Genomic DNA, 21248 nt, shown 5'->3' on the forward strand with positions numbered 1-21248 from the left:
CAATTCCTTTCCATCTTTCTCTGTTTTCTGTCCTATATTTATCTTAACATATTCTAACCTTATTTTCCCCTAATACTCTGATAATCTATCTATACTTAATTCCTTATAACATTTCTACTAAAGCCATATAACTTCATTCCAACATTTTTCCAACATTCGTCAATTTTACAATATTTCTATAAATAGTCTTTAAACTTTTTCCAATCTTCTTCCACTGTCTCTTCTCCCTGGACTCGGATTCTGCCAGTCATTTCCACCAATTCCATATAGTTCATCAACCTGGTAATCTTCTGTCCGATGCTCTTAACTCTTTTCCAAGTCCCTTCTGCAAGTCTTCTTCGTATTTATACATGCACTTTACTTTGTCTTCTACTGATCTTATTTTTATTTTCCTTCCTTTGAGGCTGAAGAGTAGATCTCAGGGAAACTCCCACCTAGAGATGATTTTGTTCCTTCTCAACAGGGCAATCAAATCTCTGTAGTTAAACCCAAAATCCAAAAGATATTTTGGGACGTCTTTCAAAATTTCCACTATTAACTGTTGTTCTTCTAGGTTCTTCTGGTAGTTCCAACAGTCTCTTATTTTTTTCTTCTCTTTTTTCCCCTCCTCTTCCAAGTCTGAAGGCCCTCACAATTTTAATCTCTTCTTGACCCAAGTCCAGGTCCCAAAAATCAGCAAATTCCTGCGTGATGAAATCCATCAAACTCTCCTCCTCCAGTTCAAGTAGGGCTCTAATCCTCAAAATCTGATTTTCTTTAAATTCAGTCGTAGAAGGCATCGACTTATGGTCATCAAATTGCATCTGTAAGGCTGGGACTCTCTCTCTCTCCAACTGTGCTACTTTAGGTTCAATGGCAACAACTTTCTCCCTAGCCTTCTCCGCAGTTTGCCATGTCAAAGTAGATTCCTGTATCAATTTCTGAATAGTTTCTGTATTGATGTTCACTTTTTGTCCCAAATTATCAATTTTGGTAGTTACCACATCCACCTTCTTGTTAAGCTGTTCCAGTGAGTTATTTATCTTACTTAATGCGACCGCTAAGGCCTCTTCTATCGACATTCTTAACCAATTCAAGGTCAGTCCCAGAGTCTCACAGCTTTTTATCTTGCAGCTGGAAATCCCCCCAGATCAGCTCTTGTAACAGTTTCAAAAGCTTCCTCTAGAGGGAAACAGTTTCTATTTGTATTAGTCCTTTTAGACACAGTTCAAACAATAAAGTTAGTTTCAATTTTCAGTTACTTTTACTCCTTTTTAAACGCAGACGGAGACATTGGAAACAATGTATTTCTCTTATTTAACTAACTGTCAGTAAACGTTCTAGTCACGGTCAATGAGCATTCCAAAAGACGTCAGTCTTACTAGCAGCCCGTTTCCAGGTTCGGAGCAGTGGTATTTTAACTTCCTTCACTCTCTCCTGCAAGCATATACAATCCAAAACTTCCCCCCCTCTTCTCCTGCTTCCAAGGGGGATTTAATATTTTCTACTGATGGAAATTTAGTCCTTCACAATAGGCTTTCCAAGACTTTAGCTTGCAGCCTCTTTGCTTCAGTCTATTTACAAAAGGGGAAAGCGGACTTCCTGTTTTGAACCTCCCTGTTTCGGTGCCAAATTAAGACGTTTAAAAATCCAATTCTTCACTCTACTCACGGGTAGTTGCTTTAAGATCAAATTGTCCACAGGAAAAAGTCAGCGCTCTCCGGCAACAGCTATGCGGCTTCGCTCCGTGGAAGAAGCAATCAATTCGAAGCACCGTGCCACTCACCCCAAAGCGCTCCGGATCCCCGAAACTGGGTTTCCCCGCGAGTAGGGGAGGCGCAAAAGGTGCCAGCCGAATCCCACGTCCATAGGCTTCACCCGCCTGTGATTTTTAGTGGGTTTCCGCCTTCGCCGTGGCGGCCAGACCCGGATTTCCATGAAGCAAATTCCTCCTGATCAGAGGAATTCCGCCATTACCAGAGGCGCCAACCCGGAAGTCCAGTTAACAGAGCATTCCTAAGCACATTCCTATTCCACACTCAGTTCAAGGAGCTGGGCGGGCAGAGAGCAAACAAGCCTTTAAAGTAGAGTTTTAGTTACTGCATCCTTTTCTGCTGACATCTATGACAGGGTTGCCAGGTCACGTAACTGGGCTGCAAGAAGTTTGAACTAGGTCTCCACAAACAATTTCCTCCAGAACGACTCTCTTATCAAGCGACTTTTCTAAATTTGAATGGCGAGGACACAAAACCTCATACGAAGGTGTTAAACTAGCAGTGGCAGGTTTAGATGCCAGCAGAAGATCTCTGCGTTCCACTGGAGATCACATGGAAAAGTCCCTCCTTTCAAAGAGTTGGAAGCTATTAACAATTCCTGGGGATATGTACCCAAATGCAGGTATCACAGAGATGAGCAACACAGTGCCCTCCTGATGTCATTGGGCTTGAACTCCCATCACCCCTGACCTGACCATTAGCCAAACTGACTTGAGCTGGTGGGAGGTGGGACCCCCAATAACATCTGGAGGCACCATGTTGACTTCTGCCATATTGCTTTCAATACAGCAGGCATTCAGAAGCCCAGCCTGGCTCAAGTAGGGCTGGATCAGGGCCAACACATGAAGTATGGCATTAAAAAATATTTTATTTTCTGGCAAACAAGTGTAATATAGAGGTACTTTCCTCTTCTGGAATTGGAATGTAGCCTAAAGCAACCATTTTTACTGGCACAACAGTGCATCGTATCGTATTTTTACTGGTGGTGCTTTTCAGTTAAACTGTTCAAATAGTTTGGAACTTCTTATAAAGGCAGACAAGGCTTGCTGCAACATAGACTCTATTTAAGCATCCATTAAAAATAGATGATGCAAAAGGGCAGATTAGTTTTCCAGCAATCACAGTTAACACAGGAAACAGTCATCGGCTATGAAAAAGGAAAGCCCAGTATTAACATCAAAACTGTTTCATGACTTTAAAGATGGAAATATTTTATCAGCTAATTGATTTTAAAAAAAAGAAAAAACAGGCCCCACGGGGGAGGGAAGCATTTATGAAATTAGCATGTCATTATCTCACCGGTTATACCATCTATATAATTTTATATGCATACTGAGAAAAGAGCTGACCCAGATAAAACTATAACTAACAGCATATTTATCTGAAAAAGCTTTCTTTTTAAGAGTGTTTTAACATTTCAAAATGCGGGTGGCGCTGTGGGTTAAACCACAGAGCCTAGGACTTGCGGATCAGAAGGTCGATGGTTCGAATCCCTGCAACGGGGTGAGCTCCCGTTGCTCGGTCCCTGCTCCTGCCAACCTAGTAGTTCGAAAGCACGTCAAAGTGCAAGTAGATAAATAGGTACCACTCCGGCGGGAATCTAAACGGTGTTTCTGTGTACTGCTCTGGTTTGCCAGAAGCGGCTTAGTCCTGCTGGCCACATGACCCAGAAGCTGTACGCCGGCTCCCTCGGCCAATAAAGCGAGATGAGCGCTGCAACCCCAGAGTCGGCCACGACGGGACCTAATGGTCAGGGGTCCCTTTACCCTTTACCTAACATTTCAAAACAGTTTTCTGTTCATGAAATACACCTATCTCTGTTCCCAAACTAACAAGCGAAGCTCATCTGGGAACTTCTCAGTTTGTTATGTGAGGGGTAGCCAATGTGATCTCTCCTAATGTTGTTGGTCTACAGCTCTCATCGTCCCTCATCACTGCCCAAGCAATGTTGCAGACTGGCTGAGAGGAACATAGACATCACAGTGGTACCTCGGGTTAAGAACTTAATTCGTTCTGGAGGTCTGTTCTTAACCTGAAACTGTTCTTAACCTGAAGCACCACTTTAGCTAATGGGGCCTCCTGCTGCCACTGCCAGAGCACGATTTCTGTTCTCATCCTGAAGCAAAGTTCTTAACCCGAGGTAATATTTCTGGGTTAGCGGAGTCTGTAACCTGAAGCGTATGTAACCTGAGGTACTACTGTACAAGTAACCAGGTCCAATTCAGGGGTACTGTTGGGTATTTAAAGGATTCCAGGCACAGACCCATGACCCAAATTTGTATGTACAGTGGTACCTCAGGTTAAGTACTTAATCTGTTCCGGAGGTCCGTTCTTTTTTTTATTAAATTTTTACAAATTTTTCTTTTACAAATTATTCAAACATGGCCATATTCACCAATTTACAAATTTTTGACTTCCACCAGCTCCTCCCACAATCCTCATATTTTATATTTGTTATGCATTTCCTTTATCATATATTGCCAGTTAGTAATATCCTTTCGTCTCATTTTCTTTTTACAACACCCTTTAACATCACAAAGCCTCTTTAAAACCGACTAGCGTTGTCTGTTCGTCACAGATATTTTCCAGATAAATCGTAAACTTTCTCCAGTCCTCAGTGAACTTGTGATCTTTCTGGTATCTAATTTTCCCAGTCATTTTGTCCAATTCTGCAAAGTCCATAAGTTTCATTCTCCACTCTTCCACTGTTGGTAATTCCTCTTGTTTCCATTTTTGGGCCATTAAAATTCTTGCCACAGTCACTGCATATTGCAAAAGTTTGTAGTCACTTCTGTTAATCTCTCTTCTTGTAATTCCTAACAAAAAAGCTTCTGGTTTCTTTACAAGGTCCGTTCTTAACCTGAAACTATTCTTAACCTGAAGCACCACTTTAGCTAATGGGGCCTCCTGCTGCTGCCACGCTGCTGGAGCACGATTTCTGTTCTCATCCTGAAGCAAAGTTCTTAACCTGAGGTAATATTTCTAGGTTAGCGGAGTCTGTAACCTGAAGCGTATGTAACCTGAAGCATATGAAACCCTAGGTACCACTGTATAGATGTAAAATTTGGGTCTCTGGACAAAATAAAAGGCAAGTAGCTGAAGCCTCACCAACACTGTATTGCCTCTCAATAGCAGTTGCAGGGATTCACAAGTGGGAAGTGTGGTCTGCAGGCTTCCCATGAGCATCTGATTGGCCACTGTGAGAACAGAAAGCTGGGCTTTGGCCAATCCAGCAGAGTTTTTCTAAGTTTTTATGCAGCATTACTGAAGTTTTGCAAATGGGGGAAAAGGAGATCTGATATTGAGAGGCATATCAGGGGTTCAGACACCCTTAACAACATCCCTGGCCCAATTTATGCATCTTTAAACTCGATGGAAAGACATTGTTTTCTCCACCCAAAATGTTGCAGTCCACTGACCCAAGACTCACTGGCAACTGTTCATGCCCAGTGAAGGACAAATATTTATTTTCCCTTGCTTAAATTAATCATTTATTTGCTAGGAGTGGCTGCAACCTTATTGAATCTGGAAGACTGCTGCCTGACCCTAGCAGCTTGCCGATTCAGTATCCAAACTGCATGGTAACATTTTTATTTTATTTTAAAAAGGTTTTTAAAGATACCACTAGGCAACAAAATGTTATGTGGTCCTCCCAGGCTGTGTGTTCCAAGGAAGAAGCTGAAAGCAGCATATTAATTATGCCATCTGTTCATTCACTTAGAAGATTCTTAACTTGTCAAGATTACGTCTCAGAGCTGTTTAAATGGCCTTCAAGCCTTAACTCCCTCTCTCTTTCTTAAAAGTGCAGCACCATTTTAAAGCTGAAACGAATTTGTTTCCAATCCATAAGTTTTTAAAATTAAATTGTCAGTTCGATGACATGACTTTGCTTATCTCCCTGCCTAGATTTCTGTGAAGGTAGGCTGGACTCATCCATGCATTTAATATAAAATGAGCCCTGCTTGACTGGACCAAAAAAAACAACCCCAGGTACATCTAGTAGGGAACTTTTTTCAGCCTGAGGGAGAGGCCAGAGGCTGACATGGATGGGATACTATGCTTGCCTCTTGCCCTTGTACAGCGAAAGTCAGAGGTTTCTACACGCAGCCACAATCCTCTCGCCACACATCTCTTGATTCTGGATAGCTCAGATGGTTAGAGCAAGGTGCTGACAATGCCAAGGTTGAAGGTTTGATCCCCATATGGGACAACTGCAAATTCCTGCATTTCAAGGGGTTGGACCAGATGATCCTCAGGGTCTCTTCCAACTCTACAGTTCTACAAATGTCCATCCAGGGCAAGCAAGAGGCCTTATTGCAGTTCAAGGACACATTCCAGCCAGGCAAAAAATACCGGGGGAAGGTGCAGGGTCATTGAAGGGTACGGCCTGGGAAAGAGGGTGTGAACTGCAAAGTCCAAAGGGCCATGTTGGCAGAGGTCCCTGGCCTGATATTTCCCAGTACAATATTCTGTTCCCCTCCCCCCAGTAGCCAAGCAGGTATCTCAAAGAAGCCCCCCAAGCAGGGATTTAATCACGACTTGGAATAAGTGCTGCAGTAAATGTGCATTGCCACTGTTCACAAGTCCTGCTTTATCTCCTATTTAGGTATCATCATACATAACGCAGGAGAGGAGCCTCTGAGATGCTGAGCCATAGTGCTCTGCATCAGCATCTGAACCCAATCCCATTATTTCACCTCCATGGCGTTTTGTCGGTTTCGATTTACAGTGGTACCTCGGGTTAAGAACTTAATTCGTTCTGGAGGTCCATTCTTAACCTGACACTGTTCTTAACCTGAAGCACCACTTTAGCTAATGGAGCCTCCTGCTGCTGCCACACCGCCAGAGCACAATTTTTGTTCTCATCCTGAAGCAAAGTTCTTAAGCCAGTGTGGTGTAGTGGTTAAGAGCGGTAGTCTCGTAATCTGGGGAACCGGGTTCGCGTCTCCGCTCCTCCACATGCAGCTGCTGGGTGACCTTGGGCCAGTCACACTTCTTTGAAGTCTCTCAGCCCCACTCACCTCACAGAGTGTTTGTTGTGGGGAGGAAAGGAAAGGAGAATGTTAGCCGCTTTGAGACTCCTTAGGGTAGTGATAAAGTGGGATATCAAATCCAAACTCTTCTTCTTAACCTGAGGTGCTATTTTTGGGTTAGTGGAATCTGTAACCTGAAGCGTCTGTAACCTGAAGCGTATGTAACCTGAGGTACCACTGTACTGGGTACATCAGTGCTCGTGAAGACATAAGGCCCTTTTAAACAAAGCACAGCCAACATGTACACATCTGGAGATTGGGGACATAGGAGGAAGGAAGACTCAGCCAGAAAATTAGGGAGTTTCGATAGACGTTTTCATGGGCACTGAAGAAAACGAGCTGATGATTTGTCATCACTGCATGCACTTTTGGGAGGGCTGGGGGGGTATGTATTGCAGAGGTGGGGAATCTGTGGCTCTTCAGGTGTGGCTGCACTACAGCTGCAGTCCAGCAAAATCTGGGAGGCCACAGACTTTACATCCCAAGTATAAAAGACACCCTCAAGATAGCCAAAGACTTGAATAACAGGAGTGTTGTTATGGCTACAGTTCAGCCTTTTTAATAGGCTAACTTTGCAAAAGTTTCTCTCCTCATCCCATCCAGTCCTGCTCAGCAAATCAGAAATGTTACGGTGGAACTCAGTGTTCTGGAGAAAAAACCTACGACAGCAATAATCTTCTGACTTCTAACAAATTGCACCCATTAATAGTGACCCAACAGCCACTGACCATGCAGAGTGGAGAGGTTAAAATGTATTTTTAAAGGGACACTGTCAGACACAGACAACCCCTACAAGAAGAAAGAAAATGTAGGGGAAATTATGGAGCTTCAGGTAGAAAACCTGTTCCAGAAATGGCAAGAGGATCGAGATCTGCCCACTGTGAATCAACTTTTCCTGCCTGGTCATCAGTTGACAATTAATTGATTTTGAAAGCTAATATGTAGGAGGAATCTGGAGATGCCTTTCCATGTTCCATCATATGTATACAAGCCACAGGGAAGAGGCTAAAAAGTGCTTCAAGCGACATACATGAAATTGCTTCAACGATACACAACTTAAACCTGCAATTCTCACAGCATTATCCCCACCCAGGTCTGGTCTCAAACAGCACTAATGGTGCCCAAGGATCAACCTTTTTCTTTTATTAAAAATTAGCCAGAAGGGTGAAATAGGGCAATCTGGATCAGAACTGCACAGTGCGTAAAGTGGTGTTAACTCTTTCTTCCCTTGCTAGTTTCCCCTCCCTGCAGCTGCGTTTCACTCCTAGTGGTTTCAAAACAAAACAAAACCTGGTCCTACTCCCCACTCAATGACTAAGATTACTGGCAAGTCTCATCCCATTGCATGAGCTCAGTCTAGCCTATCTCACAGGGTTTAGAGCGGGGTAGGAAGCTGCACACCAGAGCTTTCCAAACTCTTTATGTTGGTGACACACTTTTGGACAAGCATCATTTCGTGACACAGTAATTCAGTTTTACTAGCAAGCCAGAGGTTCAACTAACCCCTTTCCAGCCCCAAGAAGAGTGCGGGAAGCATTTGCATGACACACAGACACACTGCAGCCAACATACTAATGTGCCGCAACACACAGTTTGGAAAGCTCTGCCGTGCACAATGCCAAACTCCTTAAGAGAAAGGACAGATATACCAATTGGTAATTTAAGATTCCCAGCCAACAATGTGATTTTTTATGAAATTGGATTGGTTCCACTGAGCATCTACTTTAAAAGCATAGGGTTGTAACCAGTGCTAACCCTAGGCAGAGTAGACCTATTGGAAATAATGGACATGGTTAACTTAAGTTCATTAATTGCAGTGGGTCTACTCTAACTTAGCCGGATTCGACCAACAACAGGCACCACTCCACCAACTTCCGCACATGGTTCATTATTTAGTTCATTTCAAGAAGGCAGCCCATTCCAGGGTCACATGTGAGTGAAGTTCATGTGCACTCCTGAATGAGCAGGCTTCCTGATCAAGCTGAATAAATCGAATTGGCACAGGTGCTGTGCTCGCGTCAAAGCTGCAAAGTCAGAGTCATTTGCCTTTAAGCATGTGTTGTGATGAAATCTCGAACGACAACATGAACAACTTCCTTTGAAAGAAAGTTGGGTTCCTCCTCCAGGTTAACAGGTGATTAGATAATTAACTTGCTACTAGCACTATGCAATAGCTATAAAAGTGTCAGGGAATATAAAGAGCCAAAGAATTATGTGGCAAGAGACTAGACAGATGAAAAACCCGAGGCCTGAGCCAAAGCGCTATTGTCCCACTTAAGAAAGGGAATTGTACCAACTGGCACTGTCCACATTCATTCATCCTTTACTACATTAAAAAAGAGAACAAAAATAAATGATAGAGGTATTTTAAATGACTGCTCAGAAATATACACAAGTGAAACCTCCAACCCAATGTACTATAGTCACACTCAGAAAAGAATAGAAGGGCACCTAAATTTCCTAACAGTCAAAAATTGGGGTTTGTGCATCAGGGTTGCAATAAATATGAAAATTAACCTAATCCATTGCTCAGAATGAAAAAGGCAGTGTTTTGTTTTTCAAACAGACAAAGGTTTGTGGGGGCTGGGATTCCCCCTCCAACTAGTAAAATGCCTTATTGCCATTTCCATGATTAGGAAAATACAGGCCCTAGCTGCACCAAAATTACCTCCTTGGGGTGCAAGCCTGGGCAGTGTGTATGAGGGTCCTGGGCTGCCCAGATGAGAAGACCCGCCCCCCTTGGCGCCTTGCTGATGTGGTCCAAAGGAAAGCAGAGCAATACGTTTTGCACCAACTTGGCTGCAGGAGCTGCCGGAAGGAGGCGCATAAAGTATCATGCAACTTTAAAAACTAAGGATGAAAATTTAGAAAGGAAGGCTAGAATATTCTTGATAAGCTCTCTCTCTCTCCATCTCACTACTCATCATGGCTATAGCCCTCTCGGGTCCACATTTTAACAACAAATAGTGTACATGCATTAGAACCACACAAGACAATATATCTGGCCCCCTCCGAAAGGGATACACAATTCACACAGGTCTTGCTAGGTTTATTTGGGTGGGTGTGTTTGTTTTCAACCTGGTAGTCACCACTTATTTGAGGGGCTTCAGCCACAACCCTGAGGTAATACGAGTCTTGCACACTTGTCTAGTGTGTTTCCTGGTGTGTTGGGAAACAGCAGAAGGAGAGGGGAGCACTGAGATAGATGGGCTCATGACCAATAAATGGCAGCTTTCTGTGTTTCCATGATAATCTAGCTGGCTGCTAGGGAAACAGAATACTACACTACATAAGGCTTTGGTGTGATCCAGCAGGGTTCTTCTTATGTATCGCTGAGCCCACTTGCTCCTCGACAGCCTCTTCCAGGTGATCATTTTGGAAAAAACATTCATGAAGAGAGACAGAATTCGCCACACACTGTGCTAAGAAGTACCAGCAAGCACAAGTGTTCTGCAGACTTTCTGTCCTCCTGTATTTTGCTCTCTCACGTCTAAAACAGAATCTGGAGATGCTTTAGCTGATCCAGCATCACAAAAATCTGCAGCCGCTTGGCTCCCAGCCCATTCCTCCGAAGCCACCCAGTCATTTATATCCCAAACTTTACCGCTAGCCATAGTATCCTTCTAGTTTGCTTATCTAGATCGGTCATGGGAAGAGTGCTTTTCAAGCAGGTCCAGTCTTTTTGGAAGAATGGTTGTAAAAGGTGATGCTGGAGCATTTCTGTTGTGCCCATTAGCAACGAGCTTGTGGCAAGGTTGGGAACCTCTGGCCCAGGGGCCCTTCAGACCTTTCTACCTGGCCTTCAGAACTCTCCCCAGGTCACACACATTGCACCCAGAGACTTTTTGCCTAGGTGGAACATGTCCTTGAATTCTGATAATGCCTCTTGCCTGTCTGGATGGAGGAGAGATGGTGTAGAAACTGACCTATTCTACAAAGATTTTGTCCCCACCCTCATGCTGCAAAAGTCAGCAGCTGCAGAAACAGACAGGTGCAGGCCGGCCAGCCTTAACCTAGAAAGCTGCTGTGACAACCATCTCTCAATGGATGATGAGTACCATCCAGCTCCTGCCATAGTGACCTGTCCATGGTCCTGACAGACCCCTCTCTATTGGACACTCTGCTCTATTGGATCAGACTCTGTTCTTCTGGTTGTGATTATTCCCTTCCAATATGTGCCACTGATTTAACCCAGCCTGCCCTGGGAGCTTTAAGCCAAGCAAGGACAGGACACTATCCCCCAGAAAGACCAAATGCAAAGCTGAGGGACTTTGCACCTCAACTGGGGGAGCTCAGGCAGTGGCAGCCAGGCAGGTCTCTCTTGCCTTAGTTTTCCATGCCCAGACAGGACCACTGCAAAGCACTCTTTATAGGGCTGCCATCAAAGATGGTTCAGAAGGTTCCACTGATCTAGAACAACTCCCAAGTTGTGTTGGGAGCTGGACTTGATGCCATTACTGTACCAGCTGCACTGGCTATCTGGATTTCCAAGTGCTGGTTACAATATTTAAAGTATTCAATGATTTGATTTATGTGACTGTTCCACCATATTTTATTTGTTTACTGCATTTCTATCCCACCTTTTTCTCCAAGGAGCTCAAGATGGCATACACGGTTCTGCCCCTCCTCATTTAATTGCCATGACAACCCTGTGATGTAGGTTAGGTTGAGGCAGTGATGGCTGAGTGAGGATTGGAGCCTTGGCTTCCCAGGTATTAGTCTGATACACTAAGCACTTTTTAAAAATAGTATTTATATGCAGTAACTGTGTTTTATTGTGCACTGGCTTGAGGATTGCCCTCAAGGGCAGGAGATATTTTTTAAATAATAATTAAAAAGCCCCTTCTGATACTGCACATTCATGCAACACACCATTTGCTTGAAAACTAGAATGAACACTCCGTTGTTACACTCAGAAGAGGATGCAAAGGTCTTTCAGCTTGGGGAGGCTCGGCTTGCCCCTTCATCTTCATCCAAAAGATTTTTCATTCCCTCTTGTGCAACACCTCCCAGCAACCTCTATTCCTCTCTCTATTAAATTCCTCCTTATTACTCTCAAACCACTTTTCCAATCCATCAAAGTCACCCTGATTTCCAATCCTATCCTCCAACCCTTCCTATCACCTCAGAGAGCTGCAGGTCTTACATTTTTATAGTGAAGAAATGTGTTATTACAGGTCTTTTTTTATATAATTATTGGTGTTGAGATAGCCCCGTCTGAAGTTATGGCATGTTTACAGTATCATCAAACACATTCGTAGCACCGGTGTGCTAGACTTCACATTACAAATAATAAAACACACTGGAAACCTGTGCTAAGGTTTGGTATTTTCATAGTGAAAAGTAGTGGGGTCTGGACTGTACCAGGTCCCCAAAAGTGGCAAAAGATTAAGAACTCACAAAAGTTGACTGAAGGAACCTGACAAACGGATTTCTGTTAAAATTAGTGGACATTTAATCAGTGCATCTGGTTAGAATCTCTTTCCTCGGTCTATAGTTCTAACTTACAGGTCCAATTTTAGGAATGAAAATACCATTGCTTCTGGCACATTTAATTTACAGCAAAACAAGCTGAGATGGAAATATTTGTGCCCACTGGTGGTGAAAGAATTGGACATTTTCAAAGGTGAGAGAGGGGGGGAAAACAAGCCCTTTTATCCAGGTAGATGGAAAGTCTTAAAATTAGATTTTTCTCCCCATAGATTATACCATTTTGAGGGCACACAAACATGTGTCAAAGGAGACAAAAATATTTTTCATGATTTTAAAACCAATGCAATTATAGAACTGAAAACAGGCAACTTCCCTTTTCTTGATTGAAAAGCAATTGCACTGAGGGACACTTTTAACCTCAGCAGTATAAACAATAAGATCACAATAACATCTCTGAAGAGGCTCCTTTCCTATAACGTCTCACCGTAAAGTTGCCTCAAGATAATAGTCTGAGCAAAGAAAGTTTGTCCCTAAACATAAACAGGAATGGACTGCCGGGGGAGAGGGGGGTGGGATCTCTGAAAAAACATTAACAGCGAGTCAGTGGGTATAACCTCATAAATTGTATTTATCTTTTGAAGCACTGTAGGGTAAAATACTTTCTGCTGCGGGTGGCTAGGATCCAAACAGCCCAATGTGCCAGCGGAAGGAACAACCAGTCATTCTAAAGGTGCTGTTCCTTATTTCTACCCAATCGCTCCTCCATTCTAGAGGGTTCCTTGACTATCAGAAACATGAAAATAGGCCTCTGGGGCAAAAATCTAATGATGCCCCTATGGTGGTGAAAAAGAAACGAAGGAAAGAAAGAATAAATACAGCGGTACCTCTGGATGCGAACGGGATCCATTCCGGAGCCCTGTTCGCATCCTGAAGCGAACGTACCCCGCATCTGCGCGTGCCTGGGTCATGATTCGCCACTTCAGCGCATGCGCGTGACGTCATTTTGAGAGGCAAAACCCGGAAGTAACTTCCGGGTCGCCGCGGAGCACAACCCGAAAATACTCATCCTGAAGCTACTTCAACCCGAGGTATGACTATAGTAGTAAATAGCACTCTCTCTTTATCTATCTATCATCTATCTATCTATCTATCTATCTATATCTATCTATCTATCTATCTATCTATCTATCATCTATCTATCTATCTATCATCTATCTATATATAGCTCTCTCTCTCTCTCTCTCTCTCTCTCTCTGTGTGTGTGTGTGTGTGTGTGTGTGTGTAATGTTCTGCTTTCATGGCACTCCCAAATTTGCACAACCCCCCTCCCCCTGCCTAATCCTAGAGTCAGCTCTTGGTTAACATCAAATAAAAGAGAGTTGGGCTCTAGTCAGGTTCCCTGGGTGGATTCTAAAGAGAGGCCTTGCACCTAAACAGCCTGATTCACAGGGAAACAAGAAAGAAGGACTGGGCTCCCTGGTTATATAAATAAAATTAAAACTATTGTGGAGCTTTGTGATAGGAGAAAGCAGTTCTACTCACACAAGGTGAGGTACCCAATTTTGGCCAAACCTCCCTTACCTACTGCAACCCCCCAGGTGTTTTTTTTTGGGGGGGCAGCAGCTGCAGTGGGAGGGGAGGGGGAAATTTGCAAAACATCAAGTGCAGAAACAGAAGTGGTCTCAGTTAGCACAAAAGCCCCTGTTAGAATCCACCTGTTATATCTGGCAAAGAGAAAACAAATCCCTCAGTTTGCTTCGCGCTACTCTGTAAACTGCAAGCAGCTCCCCCCCATCCTGCCAGACTTTCGGCCAAACTCCTTCCCTAGAGCCAAGGTTATCAGTAACCCAAATGCTTCACAACCGTAACACCATCTTTAATCCAATTTTTCTCTTGCCAAGGTTTGCGAAGAATCTCGGCTTTCCTCCCTTGTCCCTTGAGCTCAGCAGCAGCCATTCTCTAATAAAATCCAAAGTAGAAGCGGATTGCAGGGAAGCTGTTGCGGCAGAAGGACTGCCTGTGACGGCCCCTCTGCTTCTCAATGCCAGCGATTTGATTCAAAAGGCAGCGCAAGGAATATATGGCTCCAAGGGAAGCTGCAAGGATCCAGGTGAAGGGGGGGGGGCTGTGACAGGGCCATCTTTACCTGAGGGTGCAAGGGGTGTGGGGCACCCAGGCGCTGATTTCTGGGGGGCGCCAGTTGCTGAAGCTGCCTAAGCTCTTAACTATCTACCTGTTATGAAATAATAAATAATTTTGATCAAGCTAGAAAAACAAAATACATATATACCTAGGTAAAGGTAAAGGTACCCCTGCCCGTACGGGCCAGTCTTGACAGACTCTGGGGTTGTGCGCCCATCTCACTTAAGAGGCCAGGGGCCAGCGCTGTCCGGAGACACTTCCGGGTCACGTGGCCAGCGTGACATCGCTGCTCTGGCAAGCCAGAGCCGCACACGGAAACGCCGTTTACCTTCCCGCTGGTAAGCGGTCCCTATTTATCTACTTGCACCTGGAGGTGCTTTCGAACTGCTAGGTTGGCAGACGCTGGGACCGAGCAGCGGGAGCGCACCCCGCCGCGGGGATTCGAACCGCCGACCTTTCGATCGGCAAGCCCTAGGCGCTGAGGCACACATATATACCTAGGTGTTACCAAAATGTATACCTACTGTTTCACTAAAGGACTTCCGACTTTGTGCGCTCATTTACCAAAGACGCGTTGCGCCAGCGGCAGCGCTTGTCATTCACAACGGGGGCGCTGGGCAGATCTTTGCACCCTGGCGGTGCGTATGCTAAAGACAGTGCTGGGCTGTGATTCCTCCCACCCCAAAAACAAAGTATTTTTCATCTCTTCCCCCAAGATGAATTGGTCAGCTAAAATGCTACTGCATGCTTGCCTGAGGTTCATAATGGTTCTTCCTGTAAAGTACACAGTTAAAACATATCCCAAACAAGTTAAAGGAGAAAATGGCCAGGTGCAATTTATTTCTACGCATTGAATATTTGTTGATGGGCTTTCATTTTTAGGATGCCAAGACTGGGGGAGAGGTTCCCCAATTGATGATTTTTATGTTGTATATTTAATCTTGATTAAGGTCGTGCATTGACACAAAACCCAAAATAAGGAGGGTATCTCATTGTCACTTCCACATGTCGAATGATTAACTCCCCACGAATTTTCAGTGTGTTGCCAGGATCTTGCCAATGCTTCCACACATGTCCAGATGACAACTGCCTCTCAAAAACATGCAGAAATGAGATGAAATCTGAATATGCCCTGACACATTTGTAAGCCTCCTTGCAAGTGCCAACTGGTCACCGAATGCATTTAAGAAATAAGATTGATTCGTTGCACTCCAGCAGCTCAGTGTACGTTGGCAACATTGCCCCCCCCCCAAATGCTTATACAGATAGAGCACTTACAATCTACTTGGGTAACTGAATATATGAACAATTTGGAGGAAATAATTGTAACGGAGTGGAAAATCATCTTAGCTGTCATAAGTGGGAGAATCGAAGTTGTCTCCTTGAGAGATTCACTCACCAACAATATCTATATGATCACCAGCTTTATTTACTTGTTATGCCGTTTGACATAAAACAAAAGCCATTTCTCATCTGCATTACATTTAAAGTGGTAAGCTTCGTGGCTAAAAGGATGAGCCAGGGGCTTCCATGTCTCTAAACACACAGGGTGCTTTTAAGCAAGTGTGTCTCTTATCTCTCCAACCAAGTCTCTTGTAGCATGAAGACAACAACGCCTACAGAATTGCTGTAGGATTATCAAGATAACATATGTGACATGCTGTGAACACAGAAATAATGTGGGCACTATGAGGTTTCACTGGAGGACTAAGTAGGAGGAATCTGCCTCTGTGTGTGGATGTTTGCAGGGGCTCTATGGGCTAGCTCCTCCACCTGATGCACTGCCCAGCTGCCCAGCACCCACATTTTCAGCAAGCATGAGAAGCCCCTACACACAGAGTGGAGGGAAATCAACCAAAAAATTATGGTTCAAAAATTGGTTTATGATGTTATTTTCTTTTTTCTTTTTGTTATTTTTGGAAAATTAAAAAAATGTTATCAAAAGAAGAAGCCCCTACACACGAAGCTCTTCTGCACAAGAGAAGATCTTTGTCCAATCTGGATCTTCCTCTCACCTAGAGGAGGCCTATGTGCTTACTTTAGATAAGCGCTAAGTGACTTCTCTGCTTGCACTAAGGACAGAAGTAGCAAGCCTTAAACACATTCCTTAAATGCATGGTAGGGGGAAGTCAGATTCCCCCTATTCCATTCCTATGTACAGTGGTACCTCAGGTTAAGAACTTAATTCGTTCTGGAGGTCCGTTCTTAACCTGAAATGTTCTTAATCTGAGGTACCGCTTTAGCTAATGGGGCCTCCCACTGCTGCCACGCCACCGTAGCACAATTTCTGTTCTCATCCTGAAGCAAAGTTCTTAACCCGAGGTACTATTTCTGGGTTAGCAGAATCTGTAACCTGAAGCGTCTGTAACCCAAGGTATTGATAAGCATTCCTTTCCTCACCCCTTTTTGGTTTCTCACTAGTCCTATTCACACAGTACTATTTCCCCCGCAGGATAATTACCTAGAGATTATTAACTTTTGATGGTAAAGTCCTTGCATTTGGATCTTCTTTACACTGCACATTTTCTCCTAGAGAAAAAGAACCCCAAGCCATTATATACCTAATATTCACCAAAACAAACAAACAAAAACGAACTAAACAACCAACCAAACAACCCTATCAAAAACACACACCCTGCACCTCATATATACAGACATGACTTCTGCCACAATTTTTTATTCTGAAGTGCCCTTGGAACTTGTGTAAATCAATACTATCTGGACTGGAAGACTTCATAGACTCATTGGTAGAGTACCTGTTTCTCAGTTCCCATCCTCAGCATGTCCAAGTTGGGCTGGGATCCCTGTCTGAAATCCTGGAAAGCCTCTGCCAGTCAGCGTACAGTACTGAGCCATATGGACCAGTGGTTTCTGTCTCAGTCGTATCTGTCGTAGCCCCTTCCGAATCACTGCATCTTCTCCTCCTTCAGGCTGGTGTTCAGCAGGTGAAGCTGACTCCTGGCCCATGACAGTGCCTTCCATTTAGTGGTCTTAATATTGACTATTCTCTTTCAGACAAAGTGCCAGGGTCTCAGCCCATGGTTTCTGCAAGTGGGATCCACACACCTTACTCTGTGTACCAGCAGGTCAAAAAAGGGATCTGATGGATTCTTTTCCAAAGTGCTGGAGTGCCACTACTGCCGGCAGCGAAAGGTGGCAGTGGAGCTGGCAACTCAGCAGGCATCAGGCGGCCCAGGAAGATCCACCAGGTTCCATCTGGTCCTTTAAAGCTACAGTGGTGCCTCGCAAGATGAAAAGAATCAGTCTAGCGGTTTTTTCGTCTTGCGAAGCAACCCTATTAGCGGCTTAGCGCTATTAGCGGCTATTAGCGGCTAAGCGGCTATTAGCGGCTTAGAAAAATGGAGAAAAAAGCGAAAAAAATCGCAAGACTCGCAAGACGTTTTCGTCTTGCGAAGCAAGCCCATAGGGAAATTCGTCTTGTGAAGCGCCTCGAAAAATGGAAAACCCTTTCGTCTAGCGGGTTTTTCGTCTTGCGAGGCATTCGTCTTGCGGGGCTGTACTGGCTTTGATTTTTCTCTTCACCCTGTGTGCCTCACCACTCAGGAAGAAACATTTTTGGACCATCTATTCCAACCAGGTAGAGGGGACTATCCACTGTCCAGATATAATCCTGTTCCAGCAGTGGGCATTTCCAGACATATTCTGTGCAGCTAAGAACAGAAGGTGTGTGTGTATTCACAAGGGACTGGAAGCCAAATGTCGGCTTCTGTTCACATTCCAGCCATGCACTGCTGCCTGCCTCGAATTTGATAAACCCCTGGGTTTTCCGAGGCTTGCTTGGAGCCATAAAAACAGGAGGGTAATCAAGTAGTTGGCAGTATGCAACGGCTGGCAAGCTGGGTATGGCCACCAGCCACATGCTTGATAGGTTAACAGATTCTGAATGATTAGAATGGCAGAGAGCTTTTGACAGAAGGGGGGACAGGACAGGAGCCTGCATACAGAACAAATAAAAAATAAAATAAAAAGGTCTACAACTATTTCCTAAGGCTCTCTCAACAATCCCAGAAGCCTCTCAGGGTATTAACAAGCTCCTGCTCTATTGATCCAAGGTTGCTCATGTAGGATGCTCAAGCAAAGACACAGAACACAAGCCACAGGTCATACAAGCTATAAGTAAACTGCAATCTGCATTACGTTCCAAATCAGATTAGATCTCAGGTTTCACAACTCTGCTCTACTGCAAGCCTTACAATTCAGACACAGGCGACAATTTCTCCAAATAGTAGGAATCATTGCCATTAAAGGGGGGGGGGGATAACCTCTGCCTTGCAATACACTGCAATTGGAATTCTAATTCCCAGCAAACCCTGATTTGAAAGTTGGAGTCAGTCCATACTGGGCTCATGCGTGAAGTCCCCCATCCTTCACCAGAGATTAGTAGTACATCAGCACCAAACACATATCATGGTTAGCGTTTGCCGGGATTCCCATCTTGACCACCATTTTGGGCCAGCTCAGATGAAACTGATCCGATCTCATCTTCAGTCAACAGCACCTTTGCCAACCATACGGCGATGGCCTGTCTAAATGCAGCCTCCATAGGTAAAATCCTATGTGCAGGTACTAAAATTACATAGTGAATTCCCCTGTTCTTATATAGCAGTTAATCATGGGAGATTGGTGTAAGTTCATGGACTGCATTTAGAAAGGCTGTTTTCCAGATGGATGAGACAGGACTTCTTTGCTGGCTCCAGATATGCGATGGACCTGATCAGACCATTTGAGTATCATCCAAACCATCCTACTGAGATGGCCCCAAAGAGCTTTGGCAAACCCAGATTAGTTTAGTGTTAACCACAGTGAGTACTGGCGCAAATGTAATCCTAAACCATGGTTAAGGAAAATGTAATAGGAGCCCTGCTGAATCAGAACAGAGGCCCATCTAGCATTCAGTACACACAGTGGCAATCAGATGCCTATGAGAACCCCACAGCAAGACATGAATTCAGGCACACTCACACTACTTAAGGGAGTGGGAATTCATGCCAGAATAAAGTAGAAGAAGGGTACAATTGTGTGCACTCCCAAGGCTACTTCCATACCACCAGCTTCGACCACCACTGAGAACATACAGCCCCAAACTTAGAAACCTTTTAGTAAAACCAAAGCAAAAAGGGTTGTGCTGGGTTTTTGAACTGCTGCTATTTTGAGTTCATTCTGCATGAATTAAAATTGGTTTTTAATAGTATTTTAGTTATGCTTACAAGTCTTTCCTCTGAAACGGTGGTATACATAAATGAACAAACAATGCTTCTTTAGAAAAAAATCTTCCTTGGGATTTTCAGGGTTATATCTGCACCAGGCCAAAAGCATGCATGTCTATTTTTGCTATGTGTATCTTGGGAGTGGACTCATTGCCAGTTACAGCTTCCCACTGGGCAAACAGAAATGTGTACAACGATGGCCATATACAGAGAAGTAATGTCTGTGCATGAAATTACCTTGCGGGAAATATCACTCAGATAAGTCTAAAGTCAAAACTGTAAAACTATAGCAGGCTTTAAATGGAGGGATTACACATATTATTCAAACAGTGATATAAATATGTGGATATGTGAATTTGTTTTTCAGAGCAGAGGAGGTTTAAAATATGTATAAGTTGCACTTCAGAGGGCAGCTCTAAGCACCTTTCGTAGCATGGGATCAAGAGATTATTCCAATGCTGCGTCAGTATTTCTCTCTTTGTCAAGGAAAATCTATACAGATGAGGGAAAATGAATTTTAGATTACTTCTAAAAGTCTAAGTATAGTGCATTGACTATACAGAAATGAATGATGCTGCACTTCCATTGATTTAATACCAGACTGTAAGCAATAGCAAAGCTGATGCCACACACAGACATCTAGGTTAATCTTCAATGAAATATTTAGTAAATATACTTCTAGATATAAAACATACTTATAGGTTATGAGTTTGTCTTGCGGCAAAACCATCCATTATTTCTACATCTTGGATTCACATCATTTATATGTATGTATCTCAGAGCACCATTTACCCCTAATTTAATACAAAGCAGGTGCAAGTTCAAAAGGACCAGAGGACAAATCTGTCCACTTCTGTTTCTTTCAGTTCTCATTTTTCCAACGATAAATTCAGTTTGCATTTAAAATAAAGGCCTCGTGGAAATTCAGCGTTTTAGTGTGCATCTCTTCTAATATACGTGTGTACATACAATTTGCCTAACATACACATTTTTGCAACGCAATTTGCCCTAACGTAACACATTTTTGTATGCTACTGTCACTACTATATGCATTTTTATTGGAGAGACGTTTTTGTACACATTACTCATCTGGAGAACTGCATTTCAAAATTCAGAGAAGTGCAAATTTCAAAGCATGGTTGTGTTTCAGTTCCTGTACTTGTTTCACACAAGTGCAAATCAGACCGGCTCACCTTTAATTGCAAAACGAATTGAATTTCTTTCAATCCCTAAACCTAAGTGATATTGGCTCACATGTCCTTTCATTCCCTTTGAGCATTAATTCTGAGCACCCAATTGGCTCAAGAATGGGACCTTGGCTCCTGGGCAATGCAGCTGTTTCTAGTCCACATCAAGCAATATCCGAGCACCTTAACATCCATTCTGAAATACAGTGGTGCCTCGCAAGACGAAATTAATCCGTTCCGCGAGTCTCTTCGTCTTGCGAAGCACGGCTATTAGCGGCTTAGCAGATTAGCGCTATTAGCGGTTTAGCGGCTATTAGCGGCTTAGAAAAAGGGGGGGGGGAGAAAGGGAAAAAACTCGCAAGAACTCGCAAGACCATAGGGAAATTCGTCTTGCGAAGCACCTCAAAAGACAGAAAACTCTTTCGTCTAGTGAGTTTTTCGTCTTGTGAGTTTTTCGTCTTGCGGGGCACC

The 21248-nt window shown here is 43.7% G+C and overlaps 1 protein-coding gene across 3 annotated transcripts in view; it reads right to left on the reverse strand.

Moving 5' to 3' along the window:
• Positions 1-21248, reverse strand: part of PPM1L (protein phosphatase, Mg2+/Mn2+ dependent 1L) — a 204113-nt gene that overhangs the window by 154603 nt on the left and 28262 nt on the right. The window lies entirely within an intron of this gene.

Source organism: Podarcis cretensis, assembly GCF_951804945.1.
Source record: "Podarcis cretensis genome assembly, chromosome: 5".
In the NCBI taxonomy this organism is placed as follows: domain Eukaryota; kingdom Metazoa; phylum Chordata; class Lepidosauria; order Squamata; family Lacertidae; genus Podarcis; species Podarcis cretensis.